Genomic DNA, 24671 nt, shown 5'->3' with positions numbered 1-24671 from the left:
TTTGCCATGTATCCCCCAATTCACCATCTCCGTTGAGCTACAAACGTCTTCCTGGGATTTATGATTCAAGATGACATTTATTGAGCACCTGCTGTCTGTCAGGGGTACTGCACATGTTGATCCATTTAATACCACCACCGGTCAAAGTTGGTACTCTTCTCGTTTTGAGACCTCAGAGGCTTGGGCAGACAAGCAGATCCTCTCTCTGCTCTGAGCCCCAGGAGGCTGCCTGCACAACTGCAGCAACCTGGCCCTTGAACTTGGAGATTCGGCCAAGGGGATTGCCCAGCATGAGAGTAGGGGAGGCTGGGGTCTCTATCTCCTTGGCACCCTTCCTGCAGGTCCCCGTAGAAGCTATGGCCCTTGACCGAAGGCTGCTGCTCTTCTTGCCCTCTTCATCTGCCTCCTCTTCTTCCAGGTGTTGGTAGCTGCCCCCTCCCTTCATCCCACAGTGACCAGCAATGCTGTGAGCAGTCCCAGGGTACTGCTGTGAACCTTGTCATTTCCCTACACTCTGCCCAAACCTTTGTAAATAGGTCCTCCAATGTATACGTTTCCTATTAGAAATACGAATTTAGTACTTAAAAAACAACGTATTGTTTTACAGTTCTGGAGGTCAGAAGTCCAAAATCAGTGTCACTGGGCTGCACCCAAGGTGTGGGCAGGGCTGCTCTCGCTCTGGAGGCTCTTGGGGAGAATCTGTCTCTCACCTCCTCCAACATCTAGGTGCCATTCCTTGGCTCATGACCACATCACCCCAGTCTCCTCCAGGATCACATCACCTCCTCTTCTGTCTGTGGTCAAATCTCCCGCCACCCTCCTCCTTTAAGGACACTTGTGACTGCATTTAGGAACCACCAGGATAATCTAGGGTAATCTCCCCATCTCAAAATCCTTAATTGCATTGGCAGTCTTTGCCATATAAAGGAACATTTACAGATTCCAGGGATTAAGGCCTGATGTCTTTGGAGGTCATTATTCAGTCGACCACATTTATTATTTTAATTTGAGCATGCGATTTGCCTCCTGCTGGGACTTGATTGATGCAGCCTGGGTTACTACGTATGAAAGAACAGGAATTCAAACCACGCAAATAAGTTAATTTTGAGAACTTGCACTTGGTTTTATATGTTAATGACTTCCGAATTCATACCTCTGGTCCATTCCTTTTCTCTGAGTGCCAAGATCATATATCCAATTGACTATTTGATATTCTATTTACATGTTTCATAGGCACCTCGAGCTTGGGATGGCAAAACCAAACAGTTCTCTTTCCTATATCTCACCATGCTTCTCAGCAAATTGCACCATCCCACACTTGTTTGCTCAAGCTGGGAACCTGGACATCAACTCAGTGACCTCCAAGGCTCGGAGACCTCCCCACCACACCCACGGAACCACCCAGTGCTGCTTCCCTGTGGGTTCTTCCTTCACTGCATCACCATGTCCCTGGAGGCCCTCCCTCCACAACAGATGTGGTATCTCTCTTCTCCCCATCTCTGCTGACACCAGTCTATTCCAAGGCACCAGTCGCTCACCCGGAGTGCAGCAATGGCCTCCTCAGTGACGACTTCCACTCCAGTCTCCTCTCTGGCACACTTGGTGCAGGAGCCACAGGGCCAAATACAACCCAGGCTGACTCACATCACCCCCACGTACAACCCTCCAATACGCTTCAATTGCATTCTGGTTTTGCCCACTGCATCTTTTGCTAAGTTCCTTCTGATTCCTGCCCTCTCACTGATGTCTCCTATGCTTGGAATGCTCCTTCCTCCAACTCTTCTCCTATCTGGCTTGGTTATGATGTCTATGTCCTGTGCTTGACACAGTTCTGAACGTAGCAGAAAGCTACTGACTCTACCTCTTGATGGACTGAGCTACGACGTCACCTTGCAAAGGTGAGAACGCCAGGAGACATGAAGGATTGTGGCCGTGGGGAGACTCTACCACGTGGTGGACAATGGTGGACAATGGTGGAAACCAGGCTGACCCGGGAAAAGTGGCTCATGATCTCCTTAGCAATGTCAAAACCAACATATCCACCACGTCCGAGTTCATCCGGAGCTGGCTGCCTGCCCAGCCTGGGTCCCCATGGGAAGTTGTTACCGGTGGAGAGTAGTCTAGGTTCTTGGCATTTTGAACAAATAATTGGACAAAATGCACAAACAAAGCAAAGCAGGAAAAGCAGAGATTTATTTTAAATGAAAGTACACTCCACAGGATGGGAATCGGCTGGAACAAGTAGCTCAAGAGCCTCTGTAACAGAATTTTCTGGGGTTTAAATACCCTCTAGGGGTTTCCCATTGGTTCACTTTATGCAAACGACGTAGTGGCCCATGACCAGTATGACAGGTTGCAGGAGGGTGCCAATCAGAATGAAGGCCCACAACCAGTCTGATTGGTTGTGGGAGGGGACCAATCAGAATGAAGAGGAGGCCCACAGCCAGTCTGACTGGTTGCAGGAGGTGACCAATTAGAGGTACTTTCATTTTTCAACTGCCAGGCAGAAAAAGGAAGGATTGAAAAGGGAGTAGTCTCTGATTTCCACTCAGCATGAATAGGCCTTAGGTTTCCTGCCTCCATATCCTATTCTCCTGCCTCAAAATGATGAGGCTGCTCCTCCTGGGATTGGAGGAGACTGGTTCACTAGGGAAGAGTCTGTGTCATTTCCCATGTGCCCCTACTCGAGTCATTGGAGGAGTGTTTTAATAAGGGGTGATGTTACTGTCATTTGGTTATGAAATTGTGACTGCTTGTCCCAGCATTCTGAGCTTGATGTTGAGATCCCTGCATCCCCTCCAGCGGCGGTGATAGACAGCGGGGAGAAGTAGTACAGATTCCCACTGTATGTCAGAAAAAAGGTCAAACTGGGAATGAGTCACAAAATAAAGATACATGCTGGATGATGCAAAGGCTCCCAGCACGAGCTTAATAAGTGTGGGGGAGCCTTCAAGAATGTGACTGTGATATGAAGCCGCAGCCTGTAACAGCGGCTGAGCACGTGTTAAAAGGTCCAACGTGCCTCCTTAACACTCACAGGGGCAGGCCCCAGGCAGGTCTGACGTTGGGGAAGTACAGGGGCTGCTCATGGCTGGTGGGGCCCGATGTCCCCGGCTAGAGGACATGTCCACTTTCTTTTTCCTTTTATTTTTTTTGAGATGGAGTCTTGCTCTGTCGTCCAGGCTGTAGTGCAGTGGTGCGATGTTGGCTCACTGCAACCTCCGCCTCCCGAGTTCAAGCAATTCTCCCGCCTTAGCCTACCAAGTAGCTGGTCTTACAGGCGCTTGCCGCCACGCCCAGCTAATTTTTATATTTTTAGTAGAGACAGGGTTTCACCATGTTGTCAAGGCTGGTCTCAAACTCCTGACCTCAGGTGATCCGCTTGCCTCAGCCTCCCGAAGTGCTGGGATTACAGGCGTAAACCACCACGTGAGACGCCACGCCCGGCCGGGCACGTCTGCTGTCTTACTGTAATGTTACCATCAAGACCAGGAATAAGTCTTTGGATTTTTTTCCCTGTGGTTGGTCACTAGATGTCACTGCAGGAAAAAGTCTGACCAGAAAACAAATGCAAGGGGAGAGATATTAATGTTTTGGATCTCAAGGAAGTGGTTGCCTTGGCAACAGGGAGCACGTGAAAGAACTTCCTTTTCTGTGGAGTGCGTGCGGCTGCTGAGAGATGTTTCAGTTGGTGCCCAAAGAGAAGATGCCCACGGGAACTGGACAGGAACTCAAGCCAACTCATCCTGAGCCTGAATGAAACAGCAGGAGAAAAAGAGGGAGAGAGGATGGTGGGGGTGCTGCAGGGAGAGGGGGCGTAGAGAGAGAGAGAGAGACAGAGACAGATACCAAAAGCACTTTGCGCTGCATGAGAGACAACCCCGTGTTGCGTCTGAGCCCAAAATCCAAAGACACTACTCCAGAATGAGGTTTTTCCGCTCCAGACGCTCATTATCTTAATTAAGATGCTCTTTGTTAGTAAATTCAACCATATCTGCACAAATCCTCAGAAAGAGGAGAGCCTAGGAGACCCTGCATTCACCCATAAGTGGATTTTCCACGGACAGGGGAAAGCCACGAACAGAAACCCGCAGGTAGAGAACCCTTAATAAGGGAAGAAGAAGGCAGGGAGCGGGCCTGGAGGCACAGGCTGGAGACTCCGGCGCTGGTCTCTCCATGCTCTCTCTTCTGCTTCTTCCACTTTCTCTCTACACCTCTTTATGGAAAGGAGAGAGATTCTACCTCAAGATGTGGAAGTGCGAGAGAAAATGGGAGAATGGAAAGCTAAGTGTTTTGATGCTCCACACCATAGTCTTGGGAATTTGATTTAAGCATTGACCAGCTAAGGAACTGCAAACCAGGCCAGTTGGGAAGGCTTGGACATGAAATCCTGTTCCCTGCAGACGCCGCAGCCTTCAGCAGAGTGACCCAGTGGAGGAGGAAGCTCAGCCCCTCCCCATCTCTGCTCTCCCTTTCCTTTCTCCTTTCTCTCCCATTTCCCAAGATGCCAGGGTCCTGGAATTGCCCTCTGACTTTCAAAAATGTCCATTCCACACAGCTCTTCCTTCCTGCCTCCATCTGAGCTGGTTCCCTGAGCCCCACTGATCTTTGGATATTTGAAAAAAGTAACTCACAAGAGCCTAGAGGTGTAACTCATCCAGGGTATTCGTGTTTGAAGGGGTAGCTTCTTGTCCAAATGCACCTCCAATTGCTAGTCTGCATGCAAATAAGAGAATGGGAAATTGCCAGACGGGACACCAACCAGCGCTATCGAAACCAGGCACCCTCTCTCCAGCATGGTCTTGGGCAGGGCCCAGTACAGCAGGGTGGGCTAGATCAGGGAGGTTGGCTACGATCCCCAGCCTCGAATATGGGAGATGATGGAAGCACCCAGAGAGGTTGGTATCTCCTGGATGGTTCTCAAGGGGGGGCCACCAAGGAAACTGTACTCCTGAGAGATCAGAAGAAGTTACAAAAAGACAAAAGACATGGTCTGCTCAAAGCAAAGGTCCAGACTGTTCACCCATCCTGGGGTGCAGTGAATTGATCATATGGAGGCCATGCAGGAGCAATGGTCAGTGGATCCATGAGAGGCAGGAGGGGTTTCTCAGGAGGGGTACCACACCACTTCCTCCCAGCAAGAAGGGGCCCAGGAGCAGCCCAGCAAGCCCCTGAGAGCAGGCATCCAGGGTAAGCTCCCCAGTTTTGGGGACCTGACACCTCTTTTTGTCTATCTGTATTTTTATTCTTCTACAAGAAACATTTGTTATTCATCTTATTTAACAAATGCAAAAGCATTATTTGGGCATGCTTTGCACATAGCAACATGCTGCTTTCCATCCTATTTCAAGGATCTGCTTTATCACATGCTTTCTTTATTACTAAATCCATATTAAGTACGTTGAGTCAAGTGATGCATATTGGCTGTTGTTAAGACAGCATGTTTTAGGCTTTCTCTCAAACATGCATACATGCATGAGAACACAGTATGCACACAGGAGAAGCCTGCAGGCTGGCCATCAGGCCCGGCTCTCCATCTGCCACATTTCAGGGGACCCAGGAAAGAGTCAAACAAGAGAGCTGGCTCCCACCCGTGGGCTTCAGCTCTGCTGCCTCCCTGGCCTTGCAGGAACCTTCTCTCCATCGCGTGGCTGGCTGCTGCTGCCCGAGGCTCTCTACTCCTGCACACAGAGCAGGGACGGCAGTGCCTGGTGACATGCGGCACATGTTCGCCCACATTTGCCGTGAAGAGGAAATGCATCTTTGGATACTTGGCGCCAACTTCACCCATGCTAAAGCAACACGTGCAAATCAGGGAAAGATCCTGCTTTGGGATTATTGGCAAATGTCAATGCACTTGGCAATGCCTGCCTGGAAATATTAGTTCTCAAGCTTGTTTTGGTATGTTCCAGATTGCTCTCAAGGCCTGTATGGGGGCCACTCCCCCCAGCATGGTGGCTGGGCAGGATGTGCTGGCACAGTGTCTACCTGTGGAGAGATTGTCTTTCCACCACCCCCACTGTGGGTTGCTCCTTTCTACCCTGTCAGCACATCATGCTTGGCGCCCTGCCCGCTGTAGACCTGGTGACTGATGAGGTGGCCCAGGGTCCCTTCTCGAACCCCACATCAGTGGTTCTAGTGTGGTCTGTGGATCCACCGCGCCAGCACCCAGAGCTGTCAGACATGCAGTCTCAGGCCCCACCTCAGACCCTCGGAGTCTGAACCTGCATCTTAACAGCACCCTCTGAGGAACAGTAGGGACACCAGAGGCTGGCACACGGTAGCCACCTATTTTCATGTGGCCCACAAGTAGAGAACGATCTTTACATTTTTTTAACGATTGGGGAAAAAAGGAAGAAGAATATTTTGTGATATGTGAGAATTATATGAAATTTGAACTACAATGTCCATCACTAAAGTTCGATTGGAACACAGCCACACTCATGCCTTTATATGTCTCTTGGCTGCTTTCACTCTCCAACGACAGAGCCGAGTAGTTGCAGCAGACACCATAGGCAACCACACAGCCAGAGAGATTTACTATCAGGTCCTTTACCGGAGAAGTTTCCCAACCCTTGACCAGTAGGCTTAGACCCCACAGACTCATCTCACCTTACTTCCCATGATATCCCAACGCTTGTTCTGGGGAAAATTAAAAATAGAGCCTCACTCTTCAGCTGGGTGCGGTGGCTCATGCCTATAATCCCAACACTTTGGGAGGTCGAGGTGGGCAGATAACCTGAGGTCAGGAGTTCAAGACCATCCTGACCAACATGGTGAAACCCCAACTCTACTAAAAATATAAAAATTACAAAGGGGTGGTTGCTCCTGTAGTCTCAGCTGCTCAGGAGTCTGAAGCTGGAGAATCGCTTGAACCCAGGAGGTGGAGGTTGCAGTGAGCCGAGATTGGGCCACTGTACTCCAGCCTGGGCAACAAGAGCGAAACTCCATCTCAAAAGAAAATAATACAGCTTCACTCTTTGACCTGCTTCCCACATCTGGCAACTTGTGTGACTTCCAACCATTGTCCTTGCTCTAACCCTGCACCCTCTCCTTGGACAGTCCAGAACCAAAACTGAAGCCCGTAACGGTTTCTCTCACCTGCCTCAATTTCTTTTCTATGCTCTGCTTGTAGCCTGGCCATCAGGACCACACAGTTGAGCGTGCCACTGGACTCTGTTCCAGTTGTTTTCTTTTTTGTTTTTTGTTTGTTTGTTTGTTTTTTGAGACAGAGTCTCGCTCTGTCACCCAGGCTGGAGTGCAGTGGTGTAATCTGGGCCCACTGGAATCTATGCCTTCCAGGTTCAAACAATTCTCCTGCCTCAGCTTCCTAAGAAGCTGGGATTACAGGCATGAACCACCACACCCAGCTAATGTTTGTATTTTTAGTAGAGACGAGGTTTCGCCATGTTGGCCAGGCTGGTCTTGAACTCCTGACCTCAAGTGATCCTCCTGTCTCAGCCTCCCAAAGTGCTGGGATTACAGGAGTGAGCCATTGTGCCCCGCCTCTGTTCCTGTTTTATCTGGTCTTCGGGATTGCTAATCCGAGTGTCTGGACCAGGCCATCTTTGTGACTCCCGGCAGGTAGGGAGCCCAGCACAGAGAAGGCACTCAATAACTTGTTTACTGAGTAAACGACAGAGTTAATGGGCCATATGTTGCCTGTTTCTGGGTGCTTTTCCAGTGGGCTCTGCACTGCCCAATGGAATGATTCACTGATGAATCGATTTTCCTTCAGAGATCCAAAATGCCTTGTCGATCTCATTTACCCATTTATTCTCCACAAATATATTAAGCATTGATGCTGTGCTGGTTTCTAGGGTTACAAAGATGAATTAAGATAGAAACCACCCCTTTATCATCTTGCAAATCAGTAGGAGAGGGAGGTATGTTGTAAATAGCCCTGATGCTGGCTCCTTTCTGCTTGTGCAAAGACTTCTCCCCCCTGCCAAGCATTTCTGGGAGTCCACATGAGGTTCCGAACACATCCACTTCCAAGCTAAGGGATGGGGGCAGGTGTGGTCCTATTGTCACTCGGCTAGGCTTGTGTTCCTGGCACCAAAGTCCCTGCTATGGCTCAGGGCTAGGAAGAGCCATTTAGCAGGGCACAGCAGGGGCCTTGCCAGCCCTTGTGATTCAGCAGCTTTCTCCTGGAGGTTACTTGTGCCTGGGCTGCCTGATGGCCTGGAGTGGTGTGTTAGCCGGGCGTGGTGGTGCCCGTACACACCCCATCATAGTACAGAGCATTGGAGAAGCGCTGTTGGGGTCCCAGTATGTCGCAGGGTTCAGCGATTGTTATGGGCTGAATTATACTGCCTTAAAATTCATACATGGCAGTCCCAGCCGCCAGGACCTCGGAATGTGACCTTATTTGGTTAGAGGGTCATTGCAGTTACAATCATCTCAGCTAGGAAGAAGCCATCCCGGAGTAGGGTGGGCCCTAATCCAATGTGACCAGGAGCCTCTCCAGAGGACACAGAGACACACGGGGTAGGGTGGGCCCTAATCCAATATGACCGGGAGCCTATCCAGAGGACACAGACACACAGGGGATAGAAGAAAGCAGATGGAAAGAGACCCAGGGAGAAGACAGCTGTCGCAAGCCAAGGAAAGCCCTGGAACAGACCCTCCCTCACAGCCTCAGAAGGCACCAACCCCGGAGACACCTTGTAGCTGGACTTGAGTCTCCAGAACTGTGAGAGAATCAATGTCTGTTGTTCAAGTCACCCAGTTTGCAGCACTTTGCAGCAGCCTTAGCAGACTAATCCAACGACACCGCTCACTCAGGTGCACGTGTGGTCCTCTTCCCCCAGGATACTGGTTCAGGAGGAGCCCTTGTAGGCTCAGTTAACTTCCAGGATGCTGTTCTCAGAATCTCTCCTTCTTATGGACAGCCAAAATGCTGTCAGTGGGTCCAGCTCATCCTGCCTGGCTCCTTTCCCCTTAAAGGAAATTCTCTTCCTGTAGGCTCTTTGGCCTCCTCTCCACCCACAGGTGGCTATGGAAGTCCACCCATTTGCCCTGTCAGTGGAGGTTAGGCTCATCCCCAGCAGAGGAAACAGCGTGAGCCTTATCCCTGGGTGGCCCTTAGCCCCCGTGCAGAGACAGCCCCGCCCCTCCGGAGTCTGCTCCCTCATCCCAGGTCCTGGAAAACAGGCCCCTGAGGGGACAGCTCACACTGACAGCCCTGCCATAGCACAAAGGGCAAGCATAGTCAGAATGGAAGCGTGCTCAGGGTGCAGCAGGGCACCGAGGAGGATGTGATGGCAAAGCCTCATGGAGAAGGTGGCAGACGAGCAGAAAGGGATTTGCAAGGTGTTTCGGAGGAGGCAAGAGCTGAGGCAGAATGTGCAGGAAAACAGCCCTTGTGGTAGTTTAAGAGCAGCTCAAGGAGCAGTGAGAGGCATTACAGAGGCTTTAAAGGGGGTTGGGGAAGACTGGATGGGGCCAGGAAGACAGCAGGGCCAGATGGGGAAGGGCCACAGGGGTCATGATAAGCAGAGTAGACTCTGCTTTCTCTGGAAACGGAGACCACTAGAGGGCTTGAAGAGGATGCCACATGACCGGAGAGGACTTCAGAAGGAGCGGCCTTGCAGAAACAGCAGTTATCTGAAAGTGTGCAGTATTGGCTTATGCTGCCAACCTCTTCCCTTTGCTTGGAATGTGTTTCTCCTCCTCAAACAACCGCATGAGCACACAGGCCACACGCACGCGTGCTCAATCTCTCTCTCCTCACTTTCAGCCTGACAAACACTTTCTATTGTGAGGGCAAGAGTCACACCCTGGGAAAACCTCTTTGAAGTCCAGATTGAGCAGGGAAGTAGCTTCGTCTCTGAGTTTTAGCCTTCCCTCCTGTCAAATGGCACAATTGTCCCTGCTGTCTTGCCTACAGCGTGTTGTAAGGATAAAATCAGGTTAGAATATTGGATAACACCTTCTAAACTGCATTCAATATAAGGAGGGTCAGTGACCATGGTGATGATGATAGTGGTGAAGACGATGGTGAGTTGATGATAATGGTGGTGGTAATGGTGATGATGGTGATGATGGTGAATGGTGATGATGGTGATGGCAGTGATGGTGATAGTGATGGTAGTGGTGGTGATGGTGGTGATGGCGATGATAATGTTGATGGTGCTGATGGTGATGGTGATGACGATGGTGTTTATGTGATGATGATGATGGCAGTGATGGTGGTGGTGATGGTGATAGTGATGGTGATGATGGTGATAGTGATGATGATGATGGTGGTGGTGGTAATGATGGTGATGGTGATAGTGATAGTGATGACAATGGTGATGATGGTGATGGTGAGGATAATGGTGATGGTGATGATGAATGGTGTTTATGGTGATGATGATGGTGACGGTGATGGTGGTGGTGATGGTGATGATGGTGATAGTGATGATGATGGTGATGGTGGTGGTAATGATGGTGATGATGGTGATAGTAATGACAATGGTGATGATGAGGATAATGGTGATGGTGATGATGAATGGCTTTATGGTGATGATGATGATGGCGGTGGTGGTGGTGGTGATGGTGATAGTGATGGTGATGATGGTGATGGTGATAGTGATGACAATGGTGATGATGGTGATGGTGAGGATAATGGTGATGGTGATGATGAATGGGTTTATGGTGATGATGATGATGATGGTGATGATGGCGGTGATGGTGGTGGTGATGGTGATAGTGATGGTGATGATGGTGATGGTGATAGTGATGACAATGGTGATGATGGTGATGGTGAGGATAATGGTGATGGTGATGATGAATGGGTTTATGGTGATGATGATGATGATGGTGATGGTGACGATAGTGATAGTGATGATGATAGTGATGACGGTGATAGTGATGATGGTGATGGTGGTCATGGTGGTGGTGATGATAATGGTGATGGTGGTGGTCGTGGTGACAGTGATCATTGTGATAGTGGTGATGGTGATGGTGACAGTGGTGAGGTGATAATGCAGAGGACTGTCTTTTTCTTCCTGCAAGGTGGTTTAGAAACCCTATGGTTTCTATCTTGCTTCATCTCTTGGAGGAGCCACTTAATTTGTCATCCAAAGTGAGTCAGTTTGTGAGTGCTATTAACATTTACACCAGGACAATGATGCATGAACAGCCTTCAATTGCATTTTACACTTCACCACTACTGCAACAAACTGGTTGAAGTAGACCTTCAAAAAGTCTAGAGACAGCAGGTACAGTTCGGCTGAGTGCTCAAAATTTTGGCCTGGTTTTAAATTTGGGTTTAAATTACTGAGAAAAGGACTTGGCCAGGGATGTGGGAAGTCAGTGTACCCTACCTTCCAGGCTATTAGAACTTTTGGCTGAACAATGATCATTTGCTGTCCTTGATACTACAGCCAAGAGGAGACTGGTTGGCAAGTGTGGACAGGGAAGCTCTATTTCCCGGATAGTCATGCCCATCAGAGCACAGTGACCCACTGCTCACAAACCCTCTGTCTGTCTTTCACTTGGAGCTTGTGCCTCACACTTGGAGGAACAGTGGGGACTTCTGGGGCACCTCCAACCTGCTGGGCCCTTGAACAGCTGAAGGAGGTCCTCTACTCAGTGGAATTGAGGCAGTGAGCAGGACAGGCCTTCTGCCTTGGTGGGTGAGGCCGAATTAAGCTACTTCTTGCAGCCCCATGCAACCAAGTCATGATATGCTCCCCAGTGACATACTCAGTGTAGCCAGCGGAAATGGAAACTCTGTGCTTATTCTTGTGAATTAAAAAGTGATGAGCAGTCTCCTGTCTTAGTCATATCCCTTTACCTCTGTCCTAGAAATCTGAGACTTGTGACAAGGAAAATGCTGTCACTCAGTCTGCAAAGGTAGCCTAAGACAAATTCTAAGGACCATAAGTTCTGACTCAGCAACTATGTTTTCCCAAGGGCATTGAATCTTTTAAAGGTTATCCCGTATAGACTGAATATTTTTGGTTTATTGGAACAAAAGTGAACTTCTGGAATATTCCATACAATCTGTTTTCTAAAACAGGTTCAATCCAAGGAGGAGAATTAAAAACAAATGTCTGATGGCCCGAGGTGAGCCATTAGTTAGGACAAACAAACATCTTGCAAAAATGACAGATGGGAACAGGAGGAGTGTTTCTCTTCCATCCGAGCTGACTCTCCCTGAATGTAGCAGGATAGTCAAAGAAATTGATAGGAATCCTATCTTAAGACAAGCCTGTTGGGCTCTGTGTCAGAAATCCCACCAATCACTTCCCAAGCTCCCCACCCCATCGCTGAAGCCTGGGCCACAGCATTTACAGTTCAGAATGTTATTAAAATCAAACCAAGCAATTCCTGCCAACCCCCAGGAGGAAAGCTGCAGAGAATGAATAATTCTGCAAAGATCCTGGGCATCTGTGTGCATTAACCATAAAGGCCATTAAAGTTGGAGCAGCAAGGAAAGGGTGTACAAGACTTTGCCCCATAGAAAATGCTGGCTCTCTCCCCTTCGGCCTGTTTGGGAGGTGCCACGACATGGGTCCCCACCCATTGTCTCAGCCTGGGGGACTGCCTTCTCTCTCTTTTGATCACCAGAAGAGAACAAGCAAATTCCTTCTCAGCTATTTCACCAGGACTGCAGCTGTCATTGCCTCAGGCTATTATAACATCCCTAAGCACCCCAGGAGGCTGAGATGAGGCTTGCAGCCAGCGAACAGTGTCAGAGAAGAAGGAACCCTGTAGCCTGTGCCAATCTGACCCGGATGCAGGTGAAGCTAGGGTATTGATCTGCTTCTGGCCTCAGGTAGGAGCACCAATGACGTTCAGGGACCTCTTTTCTGCTCTGCCTCTCATTTTGCAACCCCCACCAATGATCAACATTCTAGGTTTTGCCATCTTGCAGGAGATGGCCCACGCTGATCTTTGGCATCAGGGTATCTTTATGACATCATGCCTGTTACCTAAGCAACCTGAACCTCAGTTTTCTCATCTGACAGATGGCAATGATCTTCTCCTGTTGCAAGAACAAACTCACTCAGGTTATAGCAAAAGAGGCAAGAAAACTCTTGGAAATAAGGGTGGCATGGCCTTGACACTGGGCCATTTTGCCAAGAGAACAAATCACGTTAGGCTCTGAGCAATGGTCCTAGGGTCCTCGGAGCCCACCGGCTGAACTACCAGCCAAGAGGTCTGGAGAATGTCTTCTCATGAGGGGACGTCTACTCATCCTGATCCTGTTGCTGTATCATCAACATGTAATCCCTCTGGGTGTGTGTGTGTGTGTGTGTGTGTGTGTGTGTGTGTGTGTGTGTGTGTCTGTCTGTCTGTCTTTCTCCATCTGCTCACAGTTTCAGCTTGCAATCCTGATAAAAACCACTCTAACTGGAGTGGACCATCACCACCGCTTCTGTTTGGCAGAGTTTTTTGTGTGAAGCTACATAATAGGGTGTCAGCCAGCCTATAGGTTATCTGTTCTTGGGCCACATACCTGTCCCTGGTCTAATCAGACTGTAAGGGTTAGGGTCACAAACATAACAGAATGATTGCCTAGGCACAGGTGGTATTTCCTGCCACTCCCTCAGCAAGGAAGCAGGCATGTGGGCTGTGCTTCCCAAATACGTCCAGTCATGAGAATTACTGGGGCTCTATGACACAAATGACCAGGTTCCTGCCCTGGCTAGGATTCTGGCTAAGTCTGGGGTGGTCAGAAAAGTTTTAATGTCCAGCAAGTACCCTTCAGAGATTCTTAGTATCCCCCACACAGGGCTGGCTTCATAGATATGAGATCGGGGTCATTGCTCAGGGTCCCGACTCAGAAGAGCCCCTGCTTGCCGTTTAACACTCTGGGATCACTGTCTTAAACTTCTAGATCATTTTCTTTCTGAATTTGTGTTTTGTGAGTAAAGTCTTATGGGACAATGGAGTGCGGTTGCGGGTTCTGGGCCTGCTCACTTATGGTGTTACCATTTCCTTTCTCATGAGGGAAATTGGCCAGCCACTTTTTTTCCATTTTTTGTAGAGGCAGGGATCTCACTTTGTTGCCCAGGCTGGTCTCAAACTCCTGGGCTCAAGCAATCCTCCTGTCTCGGCCTCCCAAAGTGCTGGGATAACAGGCAGAAGCCATGCGCCCTGCCCTGACTACTTTAGATAGCACATGTAAGTGGACTCATACAGTGTGTGTCTTTCTGTGGCTGGCTCATTTCACTCAGCTTAGTGTCCTCAAGGTCCATCCATGTGGCAGCATGTGACAGGATTTTCCTCTTTCTTAGGTTGCAGAGTATTCCATTGTGTGTACTTACCACATCTTGCTCAGCCGTTCATCTGCTGATGGGTACTTGGGCTGCTGCTAAATTCTGACTATTATAAATAATGCTGCTGTGAACATAGGTATACAGATACCTCTTTAAGACCCTGCTTCCAATGCTTTCAGACATACACCCCGAAGTAGGATTGCGGCATTTGGTGGATCCATGCTGAATTCTTTTAGGTACATCCATATTATTTTCCATGGTGGTGGACATTTTATAGTCCCACCAAGAGCACACAAAGATTCGAATTTCTCCACATCCTTGCCAACACTTGCTATTTTCAGGTTTTTGTTTTGTTTGTTTTATAATAGCCATCCTAGTGGGTGGGGTAGTGTCTCATTGCGGTTTTGATTTGCATTTCTCTGATGATGAGTGGCATTGAGCGTCTTTTCAGGTGCTTATTGGCCTTCTGTGTATCCTCTTTGGACAGCTACGGTTTTAAGTATAGAAACTTGGCATAAAAAAAAGACGAACCCTCACCTTTCCAGGGCACACATCCTGCTAGGTGAAAACGAAACAAGACTAAAGCACCTCTAGGTGTCAGAAGATGATCAATATCCCACAGAACAACAGGGTTGGCAGGGACAATTTTATGCCCAAGACCAAGAAACGCTCCTCTAAGGAGCAGGTGTCCATGGGGAGGCCTAGAGGCAATGAGAGGGAGCTGTGTGGATTGAGAATTTGGAAGGAGGCGTTGAGGCAGAGGCCAGACCAACTGCTAAGGCCCTGAAGGAGGAGCTGATCTATGTGTCTGGGGACAGAAGATGCCAAGGACTGGGGAGGAGGTTGGAAGGCAGAGGGGTAGGGACCATCTCATGGGCTCGTAGGTTCAATGGAAGACTTTGGCTCTAACTGAGCTAGATGGGGATGTAGAAAGAGCTTATCACAATGCCTAGTGGAAAAAGGTGCTTCTCGAATATTAGTGGTGATGATGATGATGATGATGATGATGATGATGATGATGATTTGAGATGGAGTCTCGCTCTGTCACTGGGCTGGAGTGCAGTGGCGCGATCTCAGCTCACTGCAACCTCTGCCTCCTGGGTTCAAGCAATTCTCCTGCCTCAGCCTCCCGAGTAGCTGGGACTACAGGTGCGTGCCACCACACCCAGCTCATTTTTGTATTTTTAGTAGAGACAGGGTTTCACCATGTTGGCCAGGCTGGTCTCAATCTCTTGACCTCGTAATCCACCCACCTCGGCCTCCAAAAGTGCTGGGGTTACAGGCGTGAGCTACCGCACCCAGCCTAGTGATTATTATTAATGTTAGCCTATTTAACTCATTTAAGAGAAAACGTCTTGGCTGCTTTAGTTTTACAGACAATTTAAGGAAGGGGTCTGAGAAGAAAACATAGAAACCCCCTTTCCATCTGGGAGCTGGGGTTGAGGGCCCTGGAAGCAGCCCCCTCGTCGCTTCAGAGGTGGCTGATCTGGAATTTGTTCTGCACCTCTGTTATGTGGCTGCCTCCTGGAATTCTTTAAACTCTTCAGGATTCCAGGGGCCTGGCAACAGTTATGCCAGGACATATTCTGGGCCAATGAGTGAGTGATCGAGCCCTGCTTGTGAGATTTTCTTGGCTGTTTCAGCTTCTGTTTACATCCACAACCTGGATTGGGAAACTCAGGTTCAGCCCAAGTCTTGGAATGTTTCTGTGTCTTCAGAATAGTGCAGACAGGTTGATATTCCCCACCACATGGGGGTTGCCTTGTGATGCTGGAGTTGTCCCATAGAGCAGGTTGGCACCTTTTGGCAGGAGAGAGCATAGTTCTTTCTCCAGAGATGAAGTCCTTCATGATGCGAGGGTCAGTCAGCCCTGCCAACCCGTGGGGAGCTGTCTCCACTGCAGCCAATGGCGCCAGGCACATGGGAAGGAAGAGCTGGTCTGGAATTGGAAAGCTCCATCATCCACACCAGGGAAGGGAAGGGAGGAGGAAAGACTGTGTATACAGGCAGGGCCTTCTCTTCTCACCAGCCCTGTGTTGATGAAGCTCCCTCTTTTTTCTAAGAGCATGTAGGGTCATCAGCATGGCTCCTACCATCCTACAGAAGACCTTGCCTGTTGGGAGTTCCTGAAGCGCTGAGATCTGAGGGGAAGGTCACCTGTCAGTCCTGCTGTGAGTGAGTAGAAGCCACAGAGCACAGGCCAGTGAAGGCAGGGCTGTGCTTTGTGTGATCAGTGTCATCAACATGGAGCCGGGCGAGGTGCGTAGTAGATTCCACAGGATAGAGAAAGACGCAGGGGATGTGGTCTCCCATCAGGGAGTGGCAATCTGTAGGGCTAAGTGGGTTGTGGGCATCAGGGATCAGTTGGCATTACAAAGAGGGCAAACCAAACCTCGTCCCCAGCCTTTTTGGGCAAAAAGAAGCACAAGAAAACCATCAATCCATTGTATGATCAGAACCACTGTAGAAAGTTCTACTTGAAAGATTACTAAAAGGAATACTTCAGCATAGGAGAAAGTTTATCTTCTCACTTGAAAATTTGTATGCTCCAAAATGATAGGCAGGTACTACATATCTATTGGCTATATTTAAGTTATAGAACAATAATAATTTTAAAAGAATTTTATCATAAAATAATGTGTGCATATCAGGGAAAATTTAGAACATACAAAAAACACAAAGGAAACATTGAAATCACCCATAACTCTCTACCCAAGACCATCACTGTTAAGATTTTGATGCTTGTCTTTTATTTTATGTACATAATTATAAAATATAATTAGGCTCAAATTATGTGGAGATGTAACATATTTTTCACACTATGTTATACAATTTTTTCATGTCATTAGAAAATGTAAAACATTATTTTAAATGACTACATCTTGTTTCATTCTATGGATATTTGAACTTATTTGGCAATTCCTCTACTGTTGGACATTTATGTAGCTGTAAATATGTTACTATTATAAATAATGCTTTGATGACTATCCTTGTACAGAAATCTTTGTGCACTTCATTCATTCAAGAAACCTTTATAAGCATTTACCAAGCATCCCTCACAGTCTTAGGTACTGGTGATCCATTATGGAATAGGACAAAATCCACACTTTCATGGAATTTACATTATAGTAGGGGAGACAAGCCATAAATAAGTGAATAAGTAATGGGATATCAGAATATAAATGCTTAAACAAATTAAGCAGGGTAATGGGTAAAGAGTGACCATGGAATAGAGGTTATTTTAGGTGCAGTCTTTGGAGAAGGCCTTTAAGGAACTGATGTTTGTGTACAGACTTGCATGATCAGAAGGGGCCATTCACGGCATTTCAGACAAGGGAAACTGGAAGGATAGAGGCCCTAATGAGGAAAGTAGCATGACAGATTGACAAAACCTCAAAAAGACCAGTGTGCTGCAGTCAAAGGAGCAAGAGAGAGGTATCAAGACATGAAGGTCAAGAGGTAGGCACTGGAGACCTTGGTGAGTGCTCTGCATGGTACGTGCAATGGGAAGCCATTGGAGGTGGGGTCAGAACATGATAGACTTGATTTACATTTAGAATGTATTTTAGATACTGAATCTAAAATCAATTGTGGGGAACAAGGCTGGAAGTAGATCCCACCTCAATCTCATACCAAAACCATGCAAAGATATCACAAGAAGAGAAAACTACAGACCAATGTTTCTTATGAATATAAATGTAAAATCCTTCAACAAAATGCTAGCAAACCAAATCAAGCAACATATAAAAGGGATGATACACCATGACCAAGTGTGATGCATCTCAGGTATGCAAGGTGGGTTTAACACTCAAAAATAAATTAAGTGTTCTGGAGTCCTGGACATGTTCACTCTGCTTTGCCAAAGTGAATCCCAAGATGCATTGTCCCTGAATGGAAAGATAGAGAAGAACATATGCTTTATAAAGATTTTAGTTTAGTGGTTCATAACCCACTGGGGTCTCATGGTAGTTAGAATGATGAATCACCTTTAAGTCCTAACTTCCTAGAAAATTCATACGGATGGATGCAAATGGAAGAACGAATCCAGGTCAAATTTTAGGCACCTTATTCTGCAAGCTGTGTACTTCCCAAAAAATATGAGGGCTAAGTTGTCTGCACTCTCTGTATCTAAGATGCTCCCAAAAGAATTGCAAGCTACTACTTTACAGAGATGTAGCTTAAACATTTAACTGATGCTTGGCAGGACAAACTATCATCAGCTCTCAAAGGAGAGCCTGTAGTTTTAATAAGTTTAGCAGGTTGTGATTTGTTGTTATCTCAAGGAAAAGGAAGGGACAGAACAACCTTTAGGAGGAGATGTGCTAAGATAAGAATATAGAGCTCTGTGCGGAAGATATGACAGGAGGAGGGATGGTCCAATGGGAAAGACTGTCTTTACTCCTTTAGTCTAAGATGGCTCTCCAGAAATCCTGCATCACAGATTCAGATCTATTGCCCATCAAAGACCTATTGCCCATTGGGCAATAGGGACAAGATGTGTCAGGAAAACCCCACCCAACTGTGGGTGGTGTATGAGTTGGGTAAAAGTAGGTAGGGCATAAAGTGAAAGATTATGTTGTGGTCTTTCTAGAGTCCATCTGTGTGCGTGCTTGGATAGGAATAAGTTTCTTTTAAAACACACACACACACAGACACACAACAATGACAACGAAGCAAAGCCAAACAAAAACCTCTGCCCCTCCCCACCTCCATCTCTTAAGGAGGCAGTACTAGGCACCTATCCTGCTTTCGATGAGAAGACTTCTGCTATTTGTCTTGAATAATAAGTCAAAATTGTGAAATAGTCTCTGACATTTGGTCTCAGTATTTGATTTCGAGGCCAGTGAGCTGAAAATCATGGGTTTAAAATTAGCTATTAGTAATAGAATCAGTGCTTCCATTAGCTCACTTTGCTAGTTGAGGTTTCCATTCTGTCAAAGGATTCCAGAATTCTCCAAGGCTTTTTGAGTTGAGTCCATGTTGCACGATTTCCCTTGTCCACAAGGCAGTGAAGTCATCTCTGACCAGCCTTGCACTATTTTCTTGTCTGTTCTGGCAAAACAAGGACTATACATCCGCAATTCAATGTGAAGGTCCTGTAAAGAAGGATATTGTCGGAAACGTTCTGCAGGGTTTCCAGGTACCTACAGATTTCTTCCTGCAGAAGCCTTGACAAGGCCTTGTCACCTTGACTCCTGCTTGTCCCACACTTACTCCAGGATTGAAAAGTTTGTTTACTTCTAGTATTTTCTTTCAGAGTAGGAGCTTGGTCAAAATACCTTGCAATTTTCTAGTAGTATTTGTATTTATTACAAACTTTTTTTTTTTTTTTTTGAGACGGAATCTCACCTCTGTCACCAGGCTGGAGTGCAGTGGCACAATCTTGGCTCACTGCAACCTCCGCCTCCTAGGTTCACACCATTCTCTGCCTCAGCCTCCCAAGTAGCTGGGACTGCAGGCACCTGCCACCATGCCCAGCTAATTTTTTGTATTTTTAGCAGAGACGGGGTTTCACCATGTTAGCCATGATGGTCTCAATCTCCTGACCTCGTGATCCACCTGCCTCAGCCTCCCAAAGTGCTGGGATTACAGGCGTGAGCTCCAGGAATCTGAACTGTGAATGAATGTCATGTGATCAAATAAATTTTTCTGTTCTCTCTCAAGAAAAGATAAGCTACCTAAATTTGTATGGTGGGTTAGTCAGCTAAGTTCTTTTCCATAGCTCCAAGAGGCAATGTAAGTAGGGAGAAGAAGAGTGCCAAGGAGAAATTGCTGTTGCCAAAGAGAAGGGAGGAAGAAGAGGATGGAGGAAAGAGGCAAACAAACAAAACCTCAAACAAAACCCAGCTTTGCTAGCACACAGATGGATAATGGGAAGACAGAGATGCAGAGAGCTGGATGTCTCTGGCAATAAGTACACTGGAAAAGCTCATTCAGGCGACATCATCCAAGATCTCTGCTCTGGGTAAAAAGAGAACATCAGCTTGAAAAGCTTAAAATTCTACTGGCAGACACTGTCTGACATGGAAATATCTCTAACCTCAAGATGATTTGCAATTAGCATTCTTTCTAGTGGCACAGTAACTGCCTCACATGATTGCTAAGGAGATTAAATAAGGTAGAGCTTGAGAAAGACCCCATTAAACTGTAATGGGCTATTCAATTTTAGGTATTGTTATTTTCAGAGTCACCAAATAAAATTCGACTTGCATAAAAATATTTACTGCGGTCCTATTAATATGCTGGGGACATTAAATTTGTGATTTAAGTTAATTCTTACAACGACCCTGCAAGGCAGGTATCGGTCCCATAGATTTTTTAAAAAGTGAAGATAACTTATAGCATGTCTATACAAAATGTACTTCAAAGTGTGGGTGAGATTTCCTGCGCATACCAAATGTCTCTCAATGTAATTTCTGAAAACACAAGAAGAACGATAACGTAGGGTTTGGATTTAACTGGACTGTGTCACTAAGCCTGGAGTTGAGTGTTAAACACAAATGCAGCTGGATCTTTTTGGCAATCGGGGAGTGGTGGGTCAGGGTTCATTCCTCCTCCAAGAGGAAAATATAGAAAGATAAGAGTGTGCTGTGAAAAAGAGAGAAAGGGCACCTTTCTCAGGTTATCTGGGCTGCTAGCTACCACCTGACTAGTTGTCATTAGTGAGTGGAAATTGGCCAGATCCTCCTATGGTTTTTGTCAATCACTGGTCAGGAAGAACGGGAAGAGAGGCTCTCAGCGCAGGGCACAGGGGTGTGAGAGAAGATGCGGTGTGGACGAAAAGTACTGGATGGTCCCAGACTCTTCAGAGGAGCTAAAGAGGTGCCCTTCTAGCACCATGAGCCCAGAATATCCTGGGCTGAACAGAAGATACAGAGAGAGGGAGAGAGAGAAAGCAAAGCTGGAAGTACTGTAAAATACAATCACAGGGATAAGGAAGAGAAAATGGAGTTTCTGGGCTTATTGCTGGCCACCATTTTCTCAAATAGAGAACTGACTTTCAGCACGGCACTGTGACTCCCGGTGCTGAAGACTTGGGCCAAATCCAAGCAGTTTCATTTGTTGGCTGTGTGTTGTGGACCAGGAGTGGTTTGAGGCTCTGAGAAGGTGCAGTGGGCGGAACCCAGCGCCTATCCTCACGTGGTCCCTGGAGGCAGGGGTAAGACGGGTAAGTGGAGGTCGTGAAACTGAAGGACTGTGGTCCAACGAGGAAGATGAAGACTTTGAGGGCCTGTAGCAGCCCAGACTAAGCCCAACATATCGCAGCCTCGAGGCTGGAGAGGGAGCTGGGCAGTTGATCCCCTGGGACCCTGTCCAGCTCTTCCTTTTATTTTGTTTTATTTTTTAACTTGTATTTTAGGTTCAGGGGTACTTGTGCAGTTTTGCTATACAAGTAAATTGACTACTGGGGGGTGGGGGGCAGGGGCTGATGTACAAAGTATTCTATCACCTGGGTAATAAGCATAGAACCCAATAGGTAGTTTTTCGATCCTTGCCCTCCTCCCACCCTCCACCCACAAGTATGTCCTGACCTGTTGTTCCTTCTTTGTGTCCATGTGTACTCTATGTTTAGCTTCCACTTACAAGTGAGAACCTGCAGTATTTGGTTTTCTGTGCCTGCGTTCGTTTGCTTAGGATAATGACAGCTCTTCATTCTAAAAGCAAGGAAGGTCCAAAGAAGACAGACAAATGGCCAACAAACATTTGCCAAGATGCTCAACATCATTAATCATTAGGGCAAATGCAAAACAAAGCTGCATGGAGATGACACCTCACACCCATCAGGACGGTTACTATCAGAAAACAGAAAACAACCAGTGAGAGTGAAGATGCTCAAACCTTTGTGCATTGTTGGTGGGAATGTGAAATGGTACAGCCACTATGGGAAACAGTGTGGCAATTCCTGAAAAAATAAAAATTTGAATTACCATACAATTTAGCAATTCTATTTCTGGGTATATATATTCAAAAGCATTGAAAGCAGGGTCTTGAAGAGATGTTTGTACACCTGTATTCGTGGCAGCATTCTCTACAATAGCCAAAAGGTGGAAGCAACTCAATTATCCCTCAACGGGTGAATGAATAAACAAAATGTGGTCTATAAACAAAAAGGAATATTATTCAGCCTTGAAAAAGGAAGGACATCTTGTCATATACTACAGCGTGGATGAACCTTGCGGGCATTATGCTAAGTGAAATGAGCCAGTCACAAAAGGACAAATACCGTATGACTCCACTTCTACCGGGTGCCTGGAGTAATCACATTCCTAGGGACAGAAAATGGAAAGGTGATGGCCAGGGAATGGAGGGAGAAGGAAGTAGGGAGTTAGTATTCAATAGGCACAAAGTTTCAGTTTTGCTAAATCAAAAGAATTCTGTGGCTGGATGATGGTGATGCCTGCACAAGAAGAGAGTATTTAATAGCACTGAACTGTACACTTAAGAGGGTTAAATGATGAATTTTATGTTAGGCTTATCTTGCCACAATAAGAAAAGAATCGAGGGACAAAGGCAGATACTAGAAATTCAGGAAGTTGGAGATGCAGGAGAAAGGTGTCTCTGCTCCCAAGTGACATGGCTTCTCTCCCCTTCTCCAGGGGAAGCTCCTCCTCCACTGTGGGTTTCTCACCCTCCTGAAGTCAGGGGACTACTCTCAGGGGACTCTTGTCAAGGTTCACGTTAACCTATTTTTCACATGGAAAAATATGTTCTCCAAAGAGAAGTGGGACACATGAAATGATTGAGAGGCCCTGGCACTCTGAGCCCGAATACATAACAAAGCCAGTTCTATGCTGATCCCTCCTCTAACCCCTGCTGGGAGCCTGCAGCCTGGGGTTAGGAACGGTGTCCTCATGGATCAGGACAAATCCCCAGATGACCTTTGCCTTAACCTCCTCCACCCCAGCTCTTTGGGGTTGCTGGAGATCTGGGGCTTTCATTACTTAGAGGGAGAAATGAATCCTGCCATTGTATTCTGGTAATAACCTGTCAGACTCGTGAAAAGCCCTTGCTAGAGGACTTGGGAAACACTGCAATGTTATTATGTGTGAAGAAAGACCACTTCGTTTCTCCTGTGCTGGAGACAGACGTGTTTGTTAACCTTTAGAGGCCCTTAGCACAGAAATACAAGCATGGCACCCTCCTCCCCATCCTCCAAAAGAAATTAAATCATAAAATAGAGGAAAAAAAAAAAAACAGAACAAGTATAAGGAAATCCACCAATGGTCTTATTTCTTCCCACAATGACTTCTTAGATAAGCTTTTAAAAATATGTTTAAATTAATAGACTATTGTTGGAGCAGTTTTAGGTTTATAGAAACATTTAGCAAAAAGTACAGAGTTCCTGTCTCTCCCTCAGCACCATTCCCCACAGCTTCCTCTACTGCTAACGTCTTGCATTGGTGCTACATTTGTTACTACTGATGAGACAGTGGTAACACATTATTATTAACTAAAGTCCACAGATCACATTGGGCTTCACACTGTGCGTGGACATTCTGTGGGTTTCGATCAATGCATAAAGACAGACATCCACCATCATAGTATCCTACAGAGTGGTTTCACTGCCCTAAAAATCGTCTGTGCTCCACCTATTAATCTCTCGCTTTCTACCCCCCAGCCAAACCCCTGGTAACCACTGATCCTTTTGCTATCTCCATAGTTTTGCCTTTCCAGAGTGGCCCAGAGTTGGAACCATGCAGTCCGTGGCCTTTTCAGGCTGACTTCTTTCACGTAGTAACAAGCGTTTAAGCTTCTGCCATGGCTTTTCACGGATTGATGGCTCATTTCTCTTTATCACTGGATAATAGTCCATTGCATGGATGTACCAGTTTGTCGATCTGCTCACCTACTGAAGGACATCCCGGTTGCTTCCAAGTTTCATCCATTATGAGTAAAGCTGCTGTAAACATCTGTGTGCAGATGTTTGTGTGGACACAAGTTTTCAGCTCATTTGGGTAAACACCAAGGAGCATGACTGCTGGATCATGTGGTAAGACTATGTTTACTTTTGTAAGCAAGAGCCAGGTGTCTTCCAAGGTGGCTGTTCCATTTTGCATTCCAACAGCAATGAACAAGTGCCTGCTGCTCCACATCCTCACCCTATCAAATATTTCATTTTGTTTTTTGAGATGGTGTCTCACTCTGTCACCCAGGCAGGAGTGCAATGGCACGATCTCGGCTCACTGCAACTTCCCCCTCCCAGGTTCAAGCTATTCTCCTGCCTCAGCCTCCTGAGTAGCTGGAATTACAGGCACGTGCCACCTCGCCTGGCTAATTTTTGTATTTTTAGTAGAGATGGGGTTTCACCATATTAGCCAGGCTGGTCTTGAACTCCTGACTGCAGGTAATCCACCCACCTTGGCCTCCCCAAACGTAAACCTGGGATTACAGGTGTGAGCCACTGCGCCCTGCCAGTATCACATGTTTATATCAAAAACATTTTCATTTGTCACA

At 46.9% G+C, this 24671-nt stretch overlaps 1 long non-coding RNA gene across 1 annotated transcript; it reads left to right on the top strand.

Moving 5' to 3' along the window:
* Positions 1–12977: 12977 nt before the first annotated feature.
* LOC126932470 (uncharacterized) lies at positions 12978–24308 on the top strand. Its single transcript, XR_007718200.1, has 3 exons — positions 12978–13233; positions 16280–16475; positions 23878–24308. It is a non-coding gene; the product is annotated as an uncharacterized LOC126932470 (long non-coding RNA).
* The last annotated feature ends 363 nt before the right edge of the window (positions 24309–24671 follow it).

This window comes from Macaca thibetana, chromosome 12, assembly GCF_024542745.1.
Source record: "Macaca thibetana thibetana isolate TM-01 chromosome 12, ASM2454274v1, whole genome shotgun sequence".
Lineage (NCBI taxonomy): Eukaryota > Metazoa > Chordata > Mammalia > Primates > Cercopithecidae > Macaca > Macaca thibetana.
The sequence above is the reverse complement of the archived record's forward strand: the minus strand, read 5'-3'. Positions and strand labels throughout refer to the sequence as shown.